This window comes from Pongo abelii, chromosome 9, assembly GCF_028885655.2.
Source record: "Pongo abelii isolate AG06213 chromosome 9, NHGRI_mPonAbe1-v2.0_pri, whole genome shotgun sequence".
Taxonomy (NCBI): domain Eukaryota; kingdom Metazoa; phylum Chordata; class Mammalia; order Primates; family Hominidae; genus Pongo; species Pongo abelii.
In genome coordinates, this window is record NC_071994.2 from 119,958,896 (window position 1) to 119,975,041 (window position 16,146).

A 16,146-nucleotide genomic window follows, 5' to 3' on the forward strand; every position below is an offset into this window, starting at 1 on the left:
TAACCAAAATGTTGAAAGGTAGGTGGTCAGGGTCAAGCTTCAGGATAGGGTCAAGCCCCCTTTCAAGATCTAGGTATGGTCAGAGTGAGAAATAAAACAGGCAGGGCAGATGAAGCGCCAAATTCAGCATGTTCAATATCAAATATTCAATAGCAGATATTCAATTCCCACTCCATCCCAGGCAACTAAACCCAGGGTGGTCATTCCCAGGATTCCCAAAGCAACACCATCATCATCTCTCCTTCTTCCCTGGATCCCTCTTTTCAAAGAAGAGCACTGCTCCATGCCAGAAACCCAGGTGTCAACCGAGATGCCCCCTCGGTCACCTCACAGTCACTCAGATGCTGCATCCTGCCTTTTCCAACTCATGACAAGTCTGTCTCCTCTTCCTGTGACTCTTGAGCCACACCTGATGGCTGCATTTCATCGTCTTTCATGCAGACAGCAGCAGCTGCCTCTGGGTGGGGACCCTGCCTTCAGCCTTGCCCATCTCCACACTGCTGCCAAAATGGTCTTTCTAAAACACAGCGTTAGTCCTGCCTGCCGCCCCCAACAAAGTCCTCTCTTACCTGCTCAGAGCCCACAAAATCATATTGAAATTCCAGGGAACAAAAGGCCTCCAACTCTATCACTTCCCAGTGCAACCTGTCCTCTGGCCACCCCAAATCCCTTGCAAATCTCCACACTTCTATTCTCCTCCCTCCTCCGGGCCTCTGCGTGTGCTGTTCCTTTATCTGCCTCCCAACAGGGCTCACGTTCCTTGAGACCATCTGCAGCTTTGCATCCCCAGCACTTGACGTGTAGAAGTGAAATCTTGATGGAATAAATGAACTGATGAAGATGGGAAATGATAAGTGAAAAATTACATAAGGTTGTAGTATTTTCCCAGTTATAACAATGAGGAAACAGAGAGGTGATATAACTTGTCCAAGGTAAACACAGAATCAGTACCACACCCCATCACCTTTTGCTGCCTCAGCAGAGCCCCAGAGAAACCAAAACAAAAGAAAAACAGAATAAGAACCCAGGAGGGGCTCAGGGTAGCATAGAGCAGGAGTCAGGAGTGGGCAAAGACAGGAGATGGAGAAGGGAGTTTGTTGAAGGTTGGCAGCTATGGCTAAACAGTTCACAGTGAAGGGAGAGCCTTCAGAGTCCAGGAGGCTTCAGCCAGAAGGCAGAGGGGTGAACTTGCAGTCCCAGTAGGAATGAACTTTCCTCTTCCAGGAATCAGAAAGGGACTAGAGAAACCCAGGAACCAGAGTGAAGACGTGAGGCTGGCGGAGAGCGGGTGGGAAGAGGAGCACTAGTGGCCGTGGTGACAAGGCTGTGTGCAGGTTACTAACCCTGGGATAACTGCGTGAGTCCTGAAACAGAAATAAACCTTTCTCACCTCCAAACCCTCACCAGGAAAAAAAAATTAATTATACACCACAGTCTCAGGAAGAGAAATTTAGGGACACACAGGCTGGGCCTTTGGCCTGTGAAAACCTCAGCTTCTTAGCCCCGTTAGGAAAATCTGGGCTCTTAGGGAGAAGATAAAGGCTTGGATAACCCTATTCTCTCTATTTCTCACCTCCAACCCTCTTTTCTGAGTCCTCTACATCTTTCAAAGGCCTGATTCCCACCTTAGCCCTATCCAGAAGCCTTCCCAACTGCCAGAATTTCCAGCACCCACTGCTCCTCTGAAGAGCAAAAGCTCTTCACCGGGCTCTTGACCTCCCAGCTTATTCTGTGGTCTTCTCTGGACAAGGAAGACCATCTCCCTAAGGTCCATGGTGACTGGGGGTGGAGCAGGGAGATGGATCTCCCATCATCAGCCACCTTTCCCTGAGCCTAGACCCAGTCCCATCCCCTCCTCCTCAGAGTTCAGGGCTCGGGGACTGGCAGGGGGAAGCTGTACTGTGGCTGGCTGGTATGTTTTGTCAAGAACGTTATCAGCTGCTGCCCTATTGGGGCAGGAGGAATCCAGGAGGGCTGCATGCTGTGGAAAGCACCTGGTGCTACTGGGCCCAAGGAGCTCGGCCTCCTCTGTCCCCTGCCTTGCAGCAGCCATGCCCACCCAAGCCAAAATGACTCGTAAGCATTCCCTGCTGTGGGGTGCTTGGATGCAGGTTGAACATGGCTAAGGGCAAGTCACTTGGCTCAGGACACTGACTTAGTTTCCGTGTGCCCGGTAGAGTCAGGGAAACTTGGACCCAAGGCAACCCCGAGGCCCCAGGCAGCGTCATGTACCTGTCCATCCTCCCTGGGACCTTTCAGCACTGGGGGCGTGCCCTGTGTGTCCCTTCACTAAACCCTGAGGAATATGCCTGGCTAAATCAGGATATGCCCACAGTTCCCCACCCAGGGGCCTCCTCACCAACACCCCTGACCCACACCTAAGAACTTAAATGACAGAGGTAGCAGCAGGCAAAAGGCCAGTGTAAGGCGGCAAAGAAGCTTTGCACAGCACCTGCTCCTCTACGGTGGCCAGCCTTTCCCCAACCCCAACCCACCCCTCCTCCTGCGCAGCCAGCTCCAGCCCCAGCCACAGAGCAATGAGGAGGAACTGGAGAGAAACCAAGGATCCAGCACAGACCGCCCAGGCCCTGGCCACCAACTCCTCCACCCCTGGCAGCATGGAGCCCCATCATCAGGCGCTAATTAAATCCCCCTAATGAGGAAATAAGGATGCAGGAGCCAGCTCCGCCATGGCCTCCCCGGCCCACCGCTCTCGCCTCTCCATCGGACTTATCACTCGTCACAGGATGTTTACAATAATTTTTAATTTGTGCAATTATTAATCACTTTTCTATCTGCCTCATTTGCATAATAATTAGTCATCTCACTGTTTGGCATGCCTGTGAATGACAGTGTTTTAAATTGAATTAAGATTTTAATATTCTATTTTCCTGCTTTCTTCCCCCTCCACACGCTAATCAAAGTCAGATTTGGCAGTGAGAGAGAGGGTGGGGAGGAGGTTGGCAGGCTCTGGACTTGGCCTGCTCTGCGCTCCCGAGAACTGTGCTGGGAGGAGGGCGTGCCTGTAGAAGGTGACAGCAATCCCCTCTCACCCAAATCTTGGCTCTTGAGGGGTTAACCCAGCCTTGGCTAATTGAGTAGAGGTAATGAGTGAGGAGTGGGCAAAGGCAACTGGGGAGGAAGGAATCACACTGGCTCAGTGGCACCAGAGACCAAGAAAAGCACTTTCATTTATTTTTTTTCCAAATAGGCTGCTTTTTACAATGGGAAGTTGGAAAGCACATTACAGGTCTGTAATTGATCCCTGGTTACTAGTCCAGGTTAACTTTGATGGCTCAGAGTCCCCCAGGTAGAAATGCAGGCTGGCGCAGCCTAAAACCCATTTCTATTCTTCAGATGTACTGAGAAAACAAATCTCTGCAGTTAAGTTTGATTCCCCTTCCCCCTCTCCACACACCAACAAGGCCCTCTGCCCAGGCTGGACGCCTAACAGACATGTACCAGGGAGTGTGGGATTTCCACTGACAAGGGGCCAGGAGCAAAGGCAGACTGCCCTCTGTCGGGGCAGCTGTGGGTTTATGGATCTCTTTCTTGCCCTCCAGCCCTCTCCTGACCACCCCAGGAATTCAGCTCCAGCCTAGAAGAGGCCCTGCTCCATCCCGTCTCCCGCTGCTGCTGCCTCGCGTGTTGCCATGGCAATCCCTGTGGCTGCCCGGGATACCCACTGCTGCTCCAGAATTCTCTGCTTAAGCAGGGCAGCTCTCCCGCAGCCTGTGTGAGACACCGCCCTTTGCCATGGTATGATCACCAGCACGTAGCCTGGAAAGCCTGATACTGGCCTCTCCCTTCAGGTGAGCAGGGAGAGAAGATGGGAGAGAGGGGCTGGTACTGGGCAAGCAACTACAGGTCAGGCCACGACAGCTTGTGGGGCCAGACTCCAGCTCAGCAGGTCATGCTTCCCCTGGCCAGGGGAGCGGAGGGATCCCGTCCTGGTACAGCAACCCCTTCCTCCCACAAGGATCAAGGTCTCCCAACTGCAAGAGGGGTCAAGGGAGGGAAAGTCTCCCACATGAGGAAGAGGAAATGAGGTCTTTCTGCCAGAGTTAGAACTGGGTGAGAGGAAGGAGAGCTAGAAGATTCCAGGAGCGCTTCCCCTTCACAGGACTCCAAGGCTGGTCTGAATTCCCCCCTGCAAGTCAGGCAGAGAAACTGTCAGGCATTCCTTGGGTCCCCTCTGGCCAGGGCATCCTGGGGCCGACCCATGAGCCTTCCTGCCAATGTATCCAGGAAGGCCAATAATCCACCCAGAAAGGCACCAGCCTCAGAGCTGGTGGTGCTAGGAAACTGTTTGCCCAGTCTTTGCCTGAAGGGGCAGGAACAAGAAGTGTCAGAATTCAGGAAAGGCACAGTCCAATCCAGGATGATGGGGAGTTTCTGAGAAGGTAGGCCCTGGGGCTTTGGGCTGTGTCCCCCACCCAGACTAGAGGAAGCAGGCAGCTTTCTTATCCCATTGTGCACCAGGCCCAGGTGAGCAAATCTGGTACAATCACTACTCAGGGGACCTTAGCCCTGTACGACAACCAACTTCACCCACCACAGTCCCAGCATGGCAAAAGGAGCTTTTTAGATAGTGAGGCACATAACAAGTGCCGCAGCAGCCTCTGCTGGCCGCCTTAGCCTTCCACACCTGACGCACGGCCGAAGAGGCCGGCGGACCCTCGGAACTATGCTTACCATGAGTCCCCGCTGGCCCGGGACAATTCTGGTCTACAGCTGTTGTCTCTGCATAATTACTAATAGCAAGCACACACACCCTTCACTCTCAGGAGCATCCCAGTTTGGACAATAAATTCAATGGTCTCTAATCGGAGCCAAGCGCAGGATCCCAGCAAGACAAGCGAGAAGGTGGAGAGACTGAACATGGAGATGAAAAGCTTTCTCTCTGGCCTCAACCAGGGATGGCTGCTCCCTTTCAGTCATCACCAAAGGAGGAAATTCAGAGTCCCCAGCCCTGGGCCAAGACAGATACATCTGGGTAGTCACACCTGAGGGAAGAGAGAAAGCAGGTATGCGGGCCGGGGTGGAACTAGGCGGGAGGAGGAGAAAGAAAGGAGAAAGAAGAGCAGGCGCAGCTGGAGGGTAGGAAGCGTGAAGGGAGCAGAACGCTATGACTCCATGTGTCCAGCAGGTGGCTACACTGAGCAGTCTGTATCGGTCCATCCCCATTGCAGCTGGGCAGCCCCATCCAGCTTGCCTTGTAAGGCTCGGGGTGTGGCTTCCTGTCCTTCTGCAAAGCCCACCTAAGTCACAAAGCCCCTCTTTCCCCTTTACCCTACTTTTCATTCACTTTTCTTCGAGTGACTCCCTAGCCTGAATTACAAAATCACTAAGACATTTCACAAACCCCCATGCCCTCACCCCGCACAACCCCGAGAGACAGGAAAGAGAAGCCAGAGCAGTGGGCTCCAGGGTAGTGGGATTCCTGGATCGCCTCCTCCTGGGCTGGTGCCTGCTTGATGCAAGGCTCCTCAGAAACCCCCTTTTCTCTGCCCACCTGGGTTGGGAGCCCCTGAGTACAGAGGTATAGGGACCACTGTGGTTTTTTGTGGTGTGGAAGTGAGGTCATAGAAATCAGGGAATTTCTATATGTCTGTCATTCAGAGAAGTTAATGCAAATTAGCTGCAAAGTAAAAAACAAATGTACACTATTTACATCAGAAATCAGCAGTTGTGGCATTTGGGGGACCAGGACACTCCACAAGGCCTCACGAGGTAGTGAGAAGAGGGAGCCCCAGGCTGGTGCGGATGGGTTTTCCCGCACTGCTGCCTACCCCTGATTCCCCAGTCCCAAGTCACTCCAGGCAAAGCAGTGGCCAGATGTGCGGGAGGCAGGGGAAGTCACATCCTGCACTCAGGCAGCTTGCAGTCTGGTTGATGGCCTTTAGGCCTCAGTCCCACCATGGCCCCCCAGCCTAATGCCAAGATTCTCCCCAGGCTGGGGCCAAACTGGGATTTTATCCCCCTTTTCCCCATGTAGGAGAGGATTATTGTGAGAAGGAAAAATAAGGATCACAGAATCCTTGGGAAGATTTCAAAGATGCCCTACCTACATCTGCATATCACTAATAAAATAGCTGCTGAGTTCTGGAAGTTTACACTTGCCCAGTTCTTACCTGCAGTGGAACCTCAACCTAGCATTCAGTTTAATTCAACAAATTAAACGTATTGAGTATCTTGTACAGGCCGGGCTTTGTGCTGGATGCTGAAGACTGTGGTCTCTACCTTGAATAAGCCCTAAGTCTGGCCGGGGGAGAAAAACACTGTAATTTGAAGAGACTCACATTAGAGTCAGGTAGGTACAAGTACAATAGGAGCAAGTCTGAAGAGGAAGCATTTGATTCTGCCACTCTGCCGGTAGCAAGGGGGCCAGGGAGAACTCCACAAAAGAAGTGACATTTGAGCTGGACCCTTAAGGGTGAATAAGGATTTGCTAGGGAAAGGAAGACCAGGGCAGAAGCAGGAGCTTGGAAAAAAGCACAGAGGCCTCAAAGAGTAGTGCAAAGTCCAAAGGCTGTAGGGAAGAGGTCGATGAACCAAGGGCCTTGAGGCGGAGGAGACCAGACACATCCTGTAGACAGGGCTTCATCCTGAATCTGCTTCCGACACGACAAAGCAGTGGACGTTCCTGTTCTCAGGATCCCTGTCAATACTGGGATCATCATGCTTCCCCACCCTGTTTCCATGAAAGCAGCAGGCTCCTGCGGCTGGGCCTAGGTTGGCTGGCAGAGCCCCTCCAGGAATATCTGACAGGAGAGTTCATGTGCTAATTAAGCATGCATCTGATATTGCAGACATGACCATCAATTAGCATAGCTGATTAGACACCTCCACGAATGAGCTGTGTGGGGGCTCCTGAATGCCCTGAACCCACTCTGGCCCACTCTCACTCAGAGCAACCGCCCCAGACTCACTCATTCATTTGAAGAAAGAGCAGAGGCTTTGGTAGAGCTATGGTCTTCAGCCTCAGTTTCCTCACCTACAAAATGGAAATATTAGCATTAACCTTGTTGGGTCGTTGTGAGATTAATATATGGAGAGTACCTGTTTTTAGTGCCTAAGTTAGTACTTAAGAAATGATAGCTATTAGTTCTGGGGTGTAATGCCTTGGCTTAGGAGCTAGGGATTTGAAAATGAATAAGAAACAGTTTCTGGCCATAGGAACTCCCAACGCACAAAATAGTATGATAAATGCTGTCCTCAAAGTGCCATGAAAACTCAGAAAATGGCTGAATTGGTAAGCAGATCCTGTCCTGGGAGCAGTAGCAAGAGTTCGAATTCTGAGTTCCTAAGTATAACTGGGCAGACAGGGCCCTTCTAGCCCCTGCCACAAAGCCTGGGGGTCTCCTAGCTCCTCAGATGAGTGCTTGAATAGTAGCTTTGTCTTTGCCAACAACTTTTTTTTTTTGAGACAGAGTCTTACTCTGTCACCCTGGCTGGAGTGCAGTGGCTCAATCACAGCTCACTGCAGCCTCGACCTCCCAGACTCAAGTGATCCTTCCACCTCAGCCTCTCAAGTAGCTGGGGCTACAGGTGGGTGCCACCATGCCCAGCTAATTTTTTAACTTATTGTAGAGACAAGGTCTCACTATGTTTCCCAGGCTGGTCTCAAACTCCTGGGCTCAAGCAACCTACCCACCTCAGCCTCCCAAAGTGCTAGGATCACAGGCATGAGCCACTGTCCTCAGCCCACACTTTCTGTTTAATTCATATCAAAAGACTTTTCAAATTGACTCAGAAGCTAAGTCCTCTCCAGCATGAGGCCATGTTGGCCGGGCTCATCTGAGCCTCAGGAATATAACCGGGCCCAAGTAACCCCCATTCCAGCCTCCTCCTCTCCTGCACCAAGAAAAACCAGGACAAAGCTTAGCATCCTAACACTTTCATGCTGAGAAAGCATAGAACAAGAAAGCAGGATTTCTAGAGGCTAAAGGTAACTATACTGAGTCCAAAACACCAACTGCACAAATAAAGAGATGGATGCAACGTGGCCCCATCTCCTTTCTCACGATATGTGTAAAGGAGACACAGGAGCTTCTGACAGTAGTTAGTGCAGTGGGAATCCGTGGTGTGAGGTGGTCACCATGAAAGCTAATCCAGGCCGGCCACGGTGGCTCACGCCTGTAATCCCAGCACTTTGGGAAGCCGAGGCGGGTGGATCACCTGAGGTCAAGAGTTTGAAACCAGCCTGGCCAACATGGTGAAACCCCATCTCTACTAAAAAATATAAAAATTAGCCAGGCGTGGTCGTAGGTGCCTGTAATCCCAGCTACACAGGAGGCTGAGCCAAGATAATGGCTTGAACCTGGGAGGCAGAGGTTGCAGTGAGCTGAGACTGTGCCATTGCACTCCAGCCTGGGCAACAAGAGTGAGACTCCATCTCAAAAAAAAAAAAAAAAAAAAAAAAAAAAAAAAAAAAAAAAGAAAGCTAATCCAATCTTAAATACACTGATTAAAATAGAATATCTAGGCTTTTTTCAGACATCTCCCTCTCCTTCGCAAGGAACTGCTCTCCTCTCTGCTTTCTTCTATTAAACTTTCCACTCCTTAACCCACTAAAATAATTAATTAATTAATTAATTAAATAGAATATCTAGCTGAGTGTGGTGGCTCATGCCTGTAATCCCAACATTTTGGGAGGCTGAGGTGAGAGGGAGCCCAGGAGTTCGAGACCAGCCTGGGCAACATAGTGTGACCCCCATCTCTACAAAATATTTAAAATTTAGCCAGGCATGGTGGTGCACACCTATAGTCTCAGCTACTCAGGAAGCTGAGGCAAGAAGGATCTCTTGAGCCCAGGAGTTTGAGGTTACACTATACATATATACACACACACGCATAATGTCTACACTGAGGGAAGAGATACCTATTGTACTCTGATCAGCACACTTTGAACATTATGGCCCAGCTCACTCCAACTGGAATGAGTTTAGAGAGGTCAGTGTGAGACTCAAAATCATGCATTAAAAAGGATGATTGAAGAAACTGGGGGAAAAAAAAAAGTCAGATGGGCCCAACAGCTTTCTTCTAATGGCAACATTATGGCTCTCCTAGGGTCCTGCATCCTTTTCCTCCTGCCTCTCCCTCTGGTGTCAGCCTCTGGCACAGGTTGTCAAGCTTGGTTCTGCTGTTGAACTGAGGGTAGAGGAGAAGGACGAGGCCCTCTAGTGGAGGTGTCCATGAACACCATTAAACCTGTGTGTGCTCATATGTCTATCACAGCACTGTTCACAATAGCAAAAATATAGAATCAACCTCAATCTAAGTGGCCATCAATGGATGATTGGATAAAGAAACTGTAGTATATATACACAACGGAATACTATCCGGCCATAAAAAAAGAGTGAAATCATGGCCTTTTGCAGCAACATGGATGGAACTGGAAGCCATTATCTTAAGTGAAACAAAATCAGACACAGAAAGACATATATTGCATGTCCTCTCTTGTAAGTGGGGGCTAAATAATGCGTACACACGGGGCACAGTGGCTCACACCTGTAATCCCAACACTTTGGGAGGCTGAGGCAGGTAGGTCACCTGAGGTCCAGAGTTCAAGACCAGCCAGGCCAACAATGCAAAACCCTGTCTCTAATAAAAGTATTAAAAAAAAAAAAAATTAGCCAGGCATAGTGGTGTTTGCCTGTAATCTCAGCTACTCGGGAGGCTGAGGCAAGAGAATCGCTTGAACCCAGAAGGTGGAGGGAGGGTGCAGTGAGCCGAGATCGCGCCACTGCACTCCAGCCTGGGTGACTAAGTGGAACTCTGTCTCAAAAAACAATAATAATGTGTACACATGGACATAAGAGCATGGAATGATACACAATGGAGACTTGGAATGGTGAGAGGGTGGGAGGGGGGTGAATGATGAGAAATTACTTAATGGGCCTTATGTACATTATTCAAGTGATGGATACCCTAAAAGCTCTGAATTCACCACTACACGAGCTGTGCATGGAACAAAATTGCACCTCTATTCCATACATTTATACAAATAAGAATATAATAATTTCAAAAATAAAACTCCGTGTATGAAGATTAATTTCCTACTACCTTATTATGTAAAAGACTGTCTGCTTCCTTTCCTGTATAAGTTTTAATGCAAGACTCTCCTATTAGCTTAATGCTGTGGCCCCAGGAAGGCAAACAGGTAGGGCACAGGGAGAAAAATTTATCCCAACGCATCTAAAATTGTGTCAGATAGAAAGGAGTTAGTCTTTTTTTTTTATAAGCCCCAAGTTGGATAATTCAGACAAATGGTGAAGCCATGGGGAAAGACAACTGTAAAAAAGCTAGAGTTGCTCAGGAATGGAATACATATGTTCAAATGTGAGTGGAACGGCACATCACATAAATGTGTTTTGCCAGGGGATCCTCGCACTGGGGTGAGTGTGAGGATTAGCTCTTGTCGAAGGCTCTTTCCAACTTTGATTCTAGGATTAATCAAATTAACACTGCATTTCCATGGTACTAGAGGGGAATAGCAGTTGAGCTAGTGAACTGATGGAAATACTTTCACACTAATTGGTACGGGGAAGGTGGAATAACTAGAAGCCCTTTAAGGTATCTTCCAACTCTGAGATTCTTATTTTGTGATTCCAGATTCTAAAAGGGAGCCACTGTAGAGCTACTGGCAGATCTACACAGCTGACAAGATGCAGCTCACCCCTCTGTCTCGGGTCTCAGGACAACACCTGGTGTATGCACGTGGGTGGGGGGTGGGTGTGGGAAGCAGAGATGAGGGCAGGAAAAGACAGACATCTGAAGGGCCAGAGCTTGGGCATGTGCACACACACACACACACACACACACACAAAGTGGATATCCAGAGTCATCTATTGTTGGGGACACAGCTGCCTCTACCTCCTCTCCCAAAGCCAGTACAGGCTTGAGGCAACCTAAGACACCAAACCTCAGAACCAAAGTCCATTTGCCAAAGCATAGGTGCCCCCTCAAAAGCTGGGGGACAGAAGACGGGGCTGAGCACAGAAGCTACTGCCAGCATGACCAGAAGGCATCACTTAAAGTGGCATCCTTCAGCCATCTCTGTGTGCTCTGAGATTGTGGATAAGAGTCCTCTAGTCACCCACTACCTGGCATCCCCCTCTCACTCCCCTCCCTGTCCCCATAGCTCCTGCTCTCTGCTTCCCTCCCCCTAATGCAGGGTGGATAGGCAGAGAACACAGGATGCTTCCTGCCCTGGGCCCTGCTCAGACCTCAGTGGTTCAAACACAGTCCTCCCCACAGAGCTCTCACTACCTGCTCCCCATTATGACCACAGCCTCTCCGCATCACCCACAGGTAACATGGCCCTTGGCAGACTGCTTTCTCCATCCCACAGGACTCCCACACACCTCACCCCACTCTGCCTCCTCCACCTTATACTGGCCAAAAATGTGACTTTCTTAACAAGCCAAAAAGCTGCTCATCCTCTCCCAATATCCCACCCTTGAACTTTGAAGGCTGAGTCAAGAGTTTTACTTCTGTCAAAACACAGCCAGTGCAGAGGGCCAACCTTCTTCCCTCCCGCTGAGGAACTGGAGGGTCTTCCTCAAGGTCTCATGGACACAGCCTTGCAGCTTTGGAAGCAGAGAGAGAACAAAACCCCTGACTCAATTCTCTTCCTCTTTTGCTCCTAGAGACTGTTCTTTTTCCTGCCCCTTAGGAGACACAGACACCGTGGCAACCGCACTAAGCCCAGGGGTAATGTGTTTTCCTATATGGAGTTCCAACCACCTATGCAGGAGTCCACCACTGACCATCTTCATCGTAAGCCACCCTGCCCCCCAACCAGCACTATGCTCAAAGCCAAAAGAAACAACCAAACAAACATGAAATGCTGGTGAAAACTGCTTTTTAAATTCCACATGCCCTTAAATGTCAAATGCAGAGAACTCCTCACTCCTCCCCACCCCCACCACTAGTTCTTATGTACCCAGCTTCAAATAAATTCAAACTGGGTCCTGTCTGGACACCACCACCAGCACCCAACTCTCCCCTGACAAGGGACAATGGGTAATAGAAGGCTACCATGAGACAGGCAAGAATCACTGGAACAAGCCAATCACTTCTCCCCCGCCTCTAGACACCCCCTCTCCAGGGGACAGAAGATCCCCACCTGTTTGACTACTCTTCTTCAAACAGTACATCCCTCAATCCCACCCAGCAAGAGACACTGACTCTCCAAACACAGCCAGAGAACAGTGACCCTGGTGTTCAGGTAAAGCCAGGAATGAGATGAGAGAGGGATCAACAGAGACTGGGACATGTGCCACTGAGGCAGCAGACATGCTCTTTAAGTATCTATTTTAAGAGAAGATACTATTTATTAAGCACCTACTACATGCCAGACACTATGCTAGACAACTTTATTTCAGATCCTCTCAATAACCAGAAAGGGATGCATTATCCTGATTTTACAAATAAGGAAATTGTGTGGCCAGGTGCAGTGGCTCACGCCTGTAATCCCAGCACTTTGGGAGGCCAAGGCAGGCAGATCACCTGAGGTCAGGAGTTCGAAACCAGCCTGGCCAACATGGTGAAACCCTGTCTCTACTAAAAATACAAAAATTAGCCAGGCATGGTGGCAGGAGCCTGTAATCCCAGCTACTCGGGAGGCTGAGGCAGGAGAATCGCTTGAACCCGGGGGGTGGAGGTTGCAGTGAGCCGAGATTGCGCCACTGCACTCCAGCCTGAGGGACAAGAGCAAGACTTCGTCTCAAAAAAAAAAAAAACAAAAACAAAAAAATAAGGAAACTGTGGCTCAGAAAAGTTCAGCAACTTGATAAGAGGTAACACTGACTACTTTTTGATGACCTCTCACTGTAAGAGACTGACCACCACTGACTTCCCCTACTAAGCCCAATTAATGAAGGGAAGGTCAGAAGGACCCCCCTCGCCCCCCCTCGACCCCCCACAAACTGAACTTCCCACTAGGGGGAGCAGCAGAAGGGAGTTGCTTTTCAGCAGTTGGAAGCCCAGGAGGAAATAGCCCCAGGAGATGTTAAATACTACCTGAAGCCCCTTGGCATGGCTCCACCCTGCAGCATTATTTTTACCCCGGGCAGCAAACATATCCAGCGTGTGCAGAAGGAAACTGCCCTCAGCTGGCAGCTCACTACTTATCTGCATGAAGAGCTGAGCTGGCCAAAGCAGGAGACGGCCATCCTGCGTGGCAACAGCACTGTCAAATTTGATGGGGACACAGTGACCAGGGTAAAGTGCCCAAGCTCTCTGTCAACAAGTAATCAGCATGAAGGTCCTATTACTTCAGGGTGTATGGGAGAGAACAAGGAAGAGTTTATCCTGCCGGGATATCCCAACCCCCCTTTTCTTGGGAGACCCAGAAATGTGGCTTTCCCTAATCTCCAACCATTCACAGACTGATCTCTCCCTGACAACAGAGGTAAGTACGCACTGAACATACGTGTCAAATACTTAATGAAAGACTGCAATTAAAACAATAATTTTTTTCCCAGACAGGCATTCCTCTCTTCCCAGAGGTCTTGTCTACCACCTCCCAAGCCCCTGGCATAAAGAGACAAGGGGCCAGGCATGGTGGCTCACGCCTATAATCCCAACACTTTGGGAGGCGAGGTGGGCAGATCACCTGAGATCAGGAGTTCGAGACCAGCCTGACCAACATGGTGAAACCCGGTCTCTACTAAAAATACAAAAATTAGCTGGGTGTGGTGGCGCACATCTGTAATCCCAGCTACTGGGGAGGCTGAGGCAGAAGAATTGCCTGAATCCAGGAGGCAGAGGTTACAGTAAGCTGAGATCGCGCCACTGTACTCCAGCCTGGGTGACAGAATGAAACTCTGTCTCAAAACACACACACACACACACACACACACACACACGAGTCAAGGGCAAGTGCCCCTCTAACACATTTGGTTGGGATCTTCAAAGCCGAGTTCCAAACTGAAACTACCAGCAAGCAGTTCTTCCAGGACTGGGGAACTCAGCTTCAAGTACACTATGGACCTCCTTGCAGAGGCTATGAGAACCCCTGGTGAGAACTGCTGAACAGGAAACAGTCCCTTGGACTGCCCCCTCACCTCTTACCTTGCTACTGGAGTGAAGATAGGTGGGGGTGACAACTGCAGGGAGAGGAATCTGTTGTTTAAATTCTGACTCTTTCCCAACTCAGAGTGATTTTGAGCAAGTTAACCTCTCTGCACAATTGCTTCCTCTCCTACTAAAAGAAAAGGAAAATAAAGAAAACAGGCCCTGTTTACTAAGCACTAGAGATTGCATTTTTACGTGTGACAGGATAAAGTCACACACTTTGTAATTCCTTAGCTGACAGAGGGCGCTGGATGTGATATGCAGAGGGAAAGACTGACTCCTTTTTCAGCTGACTGCTCTCTGTCCCCTCCCAAGGGGGTGGGCTAACAGGTACCGCCTGAGAATCAACCTACCACCAAGATCGCCCACATGCCCTTGTTTTCTGAAAGGGTGAAGCTGTATAAGGCCAAGATCAACACCATCAAGTTTGAATCATTCAGGAGAGACAAAGGAGAGACTGAGTCATTCCAGTCTATTACTACTATGATATTCTATCTGAGCCAGAGTGTCTGCTCAGTGATTCTTCTTTTTTGTTGTTTTTACATTTTTTAAATTTTATTTATTTCATTGAGATGGGGTCTCATCGTCCAGGCTGGTCCTGAACTCCTGTGCTTAAGTGACCCTCCCACCTTGACCTGTTGAGTAGCTGGAATTACAGGAATGCACTATCATTCCCGGCCTGTTTTAATATTTTTAAATTCAGATATAATTATCATACCATAAAGTTCACCCTTTTAAAGTGTACAATTCAGAGGTTTTTCACATTGCTCATGGCTTCTTAAGTCTAAACCTGAAAGTGGAGGGGGTGCAAGGAGAGTAAAAGGGTCTGATTTGATTAAAACGAAAAAAAAACTTCCACGTAGAGAAAGGTTTCCAAAGCCCAAGTAACGGAGATTCTGATCAAAACCTAAATACTAGGTCTCTCTCTTGAAAATCTTTTCCATATTGGAAACAGGATTATGTTCTAGATCTAAGGCCTACTACTATGAAGTGTGTATAGACCCAGGGCCCTGCTTTCACCAGTCTAGAAAAGGCATATCACACTGCCCTCTAGTAGACAGCCTAGGAAATGACAGTCAGCTAGGGGCTGGACAGGCTTGGGATCTCTGCCCTACAAGATGCGCTGTGTTCGCACACTTACAGGCAGAGAAATTGGAGGGGGTGGAGTTTCTAAATGTTCACTAATGCCTACTAAATAAACATAGAGCTCACCTGAAATAGAGTCTAGCTGCTTTCCCTACACCTTAATCTCTGCTTAAAAATAAATAATACATTCCTGCACGTGCCTGTAATCTCAGCTACTTGGAAGACTGAGGCAGAATTGCTTGAACCCAGGAGGTGGAGGTTGCAGTGAGCCGAGATCGCGCCACTGCACTCCAGCCTGAGCGACAGAGCGAGACTCCGTCTCAAAAAAATAAAAAAAATAATAAATAAATAAATAAATAAATAAATAATACATTCCTTTGTTAAGGGAAAAAAAGTGATTTAAGATTTCTAAAGCCTCTGAGCCTCTTAGAGTGAGGTGTTCCTATGAAACAGTGTGGGGTTCCCACAGAAATGAAGTTAAAACCCGAACCCATATGGAAACAAAACCTAGCTGTGCAGAAGGGGTGTGACAATGAGCTAGGAGTTGAATGCCTCCTCTGCCACCTTGGGAAGGCGAGACAGTAGGATCACAGCCCACAAGTTTCAGGTTGCAATGAGCATGCCATAGCACTCCAGCCTGGGCAACACAGCAAGACCTGAGCTGTAAAAATAAATAATTAAAGTACTTCCATCTCATAAATGCTGATTCTCGACACAATTCCAGTTTACCTTTTATCTCCCTACCTAAGCCCTTCTCTGACAATCACTGGCCAGAGTTAGGGAAGAGACATCCCTAACTTGGTAGCGACCCCAACTGATACTCCCTTCGGGATTTTCAGGTCTCAAAACTAAAAATCTATGTATGTCTCAAACGGCTGAGGAATGGACAGCCTTTCTTTACGAGTCTGAGAAGTATATAATGTGCAAAGATAATATGTTATGTGTCCAACAACATCCATTTATCCCTTCTTCCTG

At 48.9% G+C, this 16,146-nt stretch overlaps 1 long non-coding RNA gene across 2 annotated transcripts in view; it reads left to right on the forward strand.

Annotated features, from left to right (window-relative positions):
• The first annotated feature begins 3,688 nt into the window (after window positions 1-3,688).
• LOC129048785 (uncharacterized) overlaps window positions 3,689-16,146 on the forward strand; it is a 34,146-nt gene continuing 21,688 nt past the window's right edge. The window contains exons 1-4 of one of the 2 annotated variants that reach the window (XR_008511408.1): window positions 3,689-3,812; window positions 4,833-5,027; window positions 10,618-10,722; window positions 11,681-13,420. This is a non-coding gene — a long non-coding RNA (uncharacterized LOC129048785). The remainder of the gene's footprint in view (window positions 3,813-4,832; window positions 5,028-10,617; window positions 10,723-11,680; window positions 13,421-16,146) is intronic. The other variant, XR_008511407.1, reaches the window with a different exon arrangement.